The sequence below is a fragment of the Arachis hypogaea genome, chromosome 16 (assembly GCF_003086295.3).
Source record: "Arachis hypogaea cultivar Tifrunner chromosome 16, arahy.Tifrunner.gnm2.J5K5, whole genome shotgun sequence".
NCBI lineage: Eukaryota > Viridiplantae > Streptophyta > Magnoliopsida > Fabales > Fabaceae > Arachis > Arachis hypogaea.
Genome location: NC_092051.1, coordinates 20,711,121 through 20,716,618, shown reverse-complemented (window position 1 = coordinate 20,716,618; position 5,498 = coordinate 20,711,121). Strand labels below are relative to the sequence as shown.

At 32.8% G+C, this 5,498-nt stretch overlaps 1 long non-coding RNA gene across 3 annotated transcripts; it reads right to left on the bottom strand.

The window, feature by feature from the left end:
- Positions 1-306: 306 nt before the first annotated feature.
- LOC112758366 (uncharacterized) lies at positions 307-3,612 on the bottom strand. Of its 3 annotated transcripts, XR_011874000.1 has the most exons (7): positions 3,170-3,612; positions 2,857-2,979; positions 2,584-2,687; positions 2,244-2,505; positions 2,066-2,158; positions 937-1,602; positions 307-829 (listed from the first exon to the last, which is right to left on the bottom strand). It is a non-coding gene; the product is annotated as an uncharacterized lncRNA (long non-coding RNA). The 3 variants fall into 3 exon arrangements; XR_003179598.3 differs by lacking the exons at positions 307-829; positions 937-1,602 and having other exon boundaries at positions 1,692-2,158; XR_003179599.3 differs by lacking the exons at positions 307-829; positions 937-1,602 and having other exon boundaries at positions 1,692-2,158; positions 2,857-3,019; positions 3,170-3,610.
- Positions 3,613-5,498: the final 1,886 nt, after the last annotated feature.

Sequence of the window (5,498 nt, the reverse complement as noted above, 5' to 3'; positions counted from 1 at the left end):
TTTGAACTGGAATTATATTATATTTTTTACTAAAGAGCAAAGCTTCAAATAGGTATTTATTGCCAGGAAGTTGAACAGCTTTGTAAATTGCTGATGGCTTATTCTACAAACTTATTAACTGATACTCTTCCTCTCGTCCATAGCATCATTCTAAGCAATTTCCATCGCTGCCACAAAAAAATCAATTTCATTCGCATATGATATCAACTTAATGTGCCAACTCAGTTTACTATTCTTAGAGATAAATTTAGGTCTAACATGGGTCACAAATTAAAATTTGAGCAGTTAACTTTTGACAAAATGCAATTTAAAGACCCATTTTGGTATTTATCATTAATAACATTAATAAGGATACTAAGTTGTTTTACTTTTACAATATCAAAGATCAAGTGATTTTTGGAAAATTCAAGCAAGTTTCTTCTCCTTCAATCAAATTCCTACACTGGAGGACTGCTCACATCAGGAATTTTCTCATTGACAAATCTTTGCCGATTAGATCTAAGCTTCAACAACTTTTCAAGTCCATTACCTCCTAAAATCTCTCAAATTGTCATGTCTCACTTTCTTAACCTTAACCTACAACAAGTTCAGTGGACCAATTCCAGCTGAACTTGGAAATTTGACCAACCTTCAAGCACTTGATCTTGCCTTCAACAATTTCAATGGCTCAATCCCTCCAACGCTTGGAAAATGAGTTCATTGCTATAGCTAATGCTTTCGAATAATTTGTTAACCGGTGAAATCCCACCAGAGTTGGAAAATTGGTCTAGCTTGTTATGGTTGAATCTTACAAACAAGAAGTTCTTTGGAAGCTTGCCCTCAGAATTGGCTAGAATTGGAAGAAATGCAATGGCCATATTTGAATTGAATAGAAGAAAACTATTGGCAAAATCATTTCTGGAAATAGTGGATGCTCAGCAATGAGGAGATGGTTACCTGCTGATTATCTTCCATACAAGTTTGTGTATACTGTCCTCACAAGGAAGAATTGTAGAAGCCTTTGGTACAAATTCCTCTAAATCATCATAGATAGATGGTTATATTCAATTAAGTGGAACTAGCTCGGTGGTGAAGTACCTACAGAAATTGGTAACATGGTGAACTTCAGCATGTTGCAATTGGGGGATAACAAGTTCTTTGGGAAGTTCCCATCAGTGATTTCAAACATGGCACGTATAGTCTTGAACATCTCTAGAAACAATTTCTCAGGTGAAATTCCAGGCAAAATTAGCAACATGAAGTCTCTTCAGGATCTTGATTTGTCTTGGAACAATTTCTCAGGGTCGATTCCTTCAAGTTTGTTCAACTTGGTTGAGCTTATCACATTCAACATCTCATACAACCCCTTCATATCTGGTCTAGTTCCACAGAATGGATTTGTGACCTTTGACAAAAAGTTCATATTTGGGTGACCCCCTCTTGAGCCTCCCTAGTTACATTAACAACATCGATTCTTCACACAAACATAAACACCTGACCAAGTTCACAAAATTTTATCCATTTTTCATGTGTCTTTCTCTATCACTGGCCATGTTGGTCTTTGGACTCATCTGCCTAATAGTCTATTTCTTGCTGAAAACTCCGAAGGTGGAACAAGGATACCTTAAAAAGGTGGATAATGATTCCACAAGTTCAGGTTCATAAGAAATCTTTCATCACAAAATTAAGGGATGAAGTTAATCTACAGGTCATAAGAAAACTGATCCAGAAATTAATCATTAAATGCACAAAAGTGCATAGGTTCATAGCAGCTCATACATAGATGCACAGAAAGCATAAGAATGGCAATACAATAAATAGACTACCTTAGAACAAATTTTAGCATATATCGTCAATTAAATAAAGTTGTTTGTCAAACCACCATGATTCTATAAGAAACACAGAAGAAAAAAAGAAAACAAAAAGAAAGAATATTAAATTGCAGGCTTGGAGCTGTTGGGGTTGCTTTGAGGAGGTGTTCTAGCATTTCTCTCTCTCTCTCATCTAAACATAACCTTGTTCTTAGTATGATAAAATTGCAAAACATATTAATAGAAAATTGGCAGCTCTAAAGGTTTTAACTTACATGGTACCGGCTTCCCTCCTAGCGAAGATCTGCGATTCGGCCTGGATCCATGAATTTCATGTATCTTTTCCGTGAACATGCATGGGGAGTACACTAAATTAAACAACCTTTATTATCAGTGTCTGCATTAAACATTTGAATTTAAGTTATAAGGTCTAAAAAATTTTTTAAAACTTACCTGTGGGAAGGACTACTCCTATTGTTCAATGCAGCGAAACTGACAGCACGGTTGACCTCACTGAGTTTCATAAGGGTCAGAACATCAGCTGTAGATGTCACCTACCGGACACAATGTAGCATAAGGAAGACTCAATCCATCATCATTGCAGCTCCTAATCTCTAATTTATTATCTATTTTGTCCTCGGTAAGTAGGTCTCTAACATGTTCATTGTAAATCTCGACCATTTGAACATAAATGTCATATGTCATAATATCTTTCCTGTCATTAGACATTCGAAACAAATCGTTAAGAGCAAGATAATTGTGTTGAGGAGATAATTTTAATTAAAATTGTTACCATGTTTTCATTCCGAAGAGAAGCAGCAAAGTTTCGATCAATATTTTCTTTGGCTTCCAAGATACAATCAACTAGTAGCTTCACAAGTGATTCTACATTTTTCTCTGTATCCAATAGAGTAATTAGAAAGAATGGAATTAGATGAGTATAAAGAATGCTTTGAAATCACTTTCAGTAGCAGTTTTTATCATTTACAACCAAAAGAATATATTTCATATCAACACATGATGCAAAATTAGATACCAATATATGAGCAAGACTGAGTGATCAAACCTTCTCGTTTCTGAAAATTACTCTCAACAGAATGCACTTTTTCCCTTGTGGCAGACAAATCCAATCGCTTACATGCATCGGAGGGAAACGCAGCTGCGACTCTCGATGAATTCTACTGGCTGACTGCATAAGTAATGGAGATCTTAAGTGCCTATTGGAGGATCTATTCTCGCCATTTGTCATCAATAAAAGTCATTACCAAGCAATTCAATAAAGTGGATCAGTAAAACATCATAAGGTGAATCAAATTACTCAAAGAGAGAGAGAGTGAGAGAGAGAGAGAGAGAAAAAAGAGAGGAGCAACTTAGGGAACCTTGTTGAGCGCAACAGGAACAACTTTGGAGCCGTCACGCAGGCGAGGGTCGACCATGAAAACCTAGAGGAGCAAGGCTTGGACGTCGTCTTCGTTGAAGCGGAAGAGGCCGAGGTTCTTGCTGGTGGAGGCTCCGACAACCAGCAATAACTCCTTCGACGGGTTGCTGAGCATGTACACGGGGGGAGGTCGTGGAGGAACAGAAAATCGACAGGGAGGTCATGGAGGAACTGAGTTCTTCTTCTTTTCCAGAGACAAATAGGCACAGAGAGGAGACGATTCGAGCAGAGCTTCGTCTTCTTCTTGGCCAAACAAAGCTTGATCGGAGAAAGAAGTGCAGAGAGGTGACGACGGAGTCTTCTTCCTCTTTCCCCAGAGAAAAAGAACAGTGAAATCTAAAGAAGATCAAATACTTTTTTTATTTGTTTTTAAATTTTTCATATATGTTTTTGTTTTGAACTTTTATTTTTAAATTGTTTTAAATTTAAAAATATAAAACTAAAATTAATTGAATCTTGATTAATTTAAAAAAATTAGGATAGTTTTTTTCTAATATAAAAGAAAAAATATTTTAATATTTTAATAAAATTAAATAAAAATTATTTTTTATTTTTATTAAAGTATAAAAATAATTTTAAAAAAATATTGATATAATATATATTTAAAAAAAAATAATTATTGACGTAAAAAATATAATCCACATATTGTATTTTAATTTATTCATATTTTTATTATATTAGTACATATGAATTTATGATCGTATCAAAACAAATACCATAATCAAATTTTAGCCTCAACTGCAACATAGTCATAACCTATGAAGCACGGACACTTCGTTCAGTTATCGTGTCTGCGTGTTGGACACATTTTAGACACGACACTCACCGACACTCGTCCAACACGCGTGTTTGCTGTGTCCAACCGTGTCTTAATAAAAAATAAAAAATTCTTTTCCGGACACGCCTAGATACATCTAAATACCATCACGTGTCTGCGTGTCCAGTCTTATTCTTAACATATATTCTTAAAATAAATTTAGATATAGTATATATTATTATTTATTAAAATAAAAGATATTTTAAATACTTGATATAATTAAAATAAGACATTAAAAATAATTAAAAATTTTAATTTATATTTTAATATCAATAAAATATCAAAATATCATTACAATTTATCTAAAAAATATTTTATATTTTATATATATACGTGTCCCCGTGTCATGTAAAATTTTAAAATTCGCGTGTCGGCGTGTCCCGTGTCGTCTCGTGTCCCGTATCCGTGCATCATAGATCATAGCTTATATTTTCCTTATTACATGAGATTAATGATGTCGTATGTAATACTCAAACATATTAAAAAGATGAAGGTGAATGTTATGGTGCCTTCAAAATCGTGCCTAATTTATTAAAAAAAGTAAATAGATAATATTTAATAAATTTTAAATATTTTACTTTTTATTTTAAATATTTTACTTTTTATTTTTAAAAGTAAGTTAAATAATTTAGACACCATAATAAGAAACACCGTAAAATTCACCAAAAATAAAAATATAATTAGCGAAAAAATGATGCAGAAACAGAAACAGTGGGTGTTGATTGTTGAAAGTGGAAGATTAATGGCACGTCTACCTCCTCTTTATCAAAGAGAGTCTATTAGAACAATTTTAAAGAGTTAACTGAACAGCGGGTCTCCAATATAAAAAGGTTTGCTTGTGTAAACTTGCCGTAACGGTGCAGCTATATTAGTAGACTAGTAGTTAATATATTGTAACCAATAGGCAATCAATTAGAGGATTGGTAATGGTCCCCCTTTCAAACATGGGCATAAATGATCCATGAAAATATCTCTTATCATTATAATCGAAAGTGAGCCAACCAAGTTGAATTAGCTTATTTAATTAAATATCAAAAGTTTGAAACGAAATAATTGAAAGTAAGCCGAACTAAGTTAAATTGGATCAGACTCGAATTTAATTCATAAAAATTAAATTAAATTTACGATTCAAATTATTAATAATTAAGTTTATTTGTAAATTTTAAATTTTACCATTTCTGATAATTAAATTTAAATTGTCTATCAAAATTTAAAAAAAATTCTTATAATCAGAATATTTTTGAGAAAAGACAATCAGAATAGTTATCTAGACATAAGTCATAAGGTTAGTGACATCATACCCTAATTATGTTAGGTTGGTACCACACAAAATCAATTTCAAATGGTTCAAAAGGGAGGAATATTGTTTTATTTAAAATTGACAAATGAGTAAAAGTATTATAACATTTCACAACAAACTAATTTCCAACTCTCTTAAATCCCTTGAAGTTAA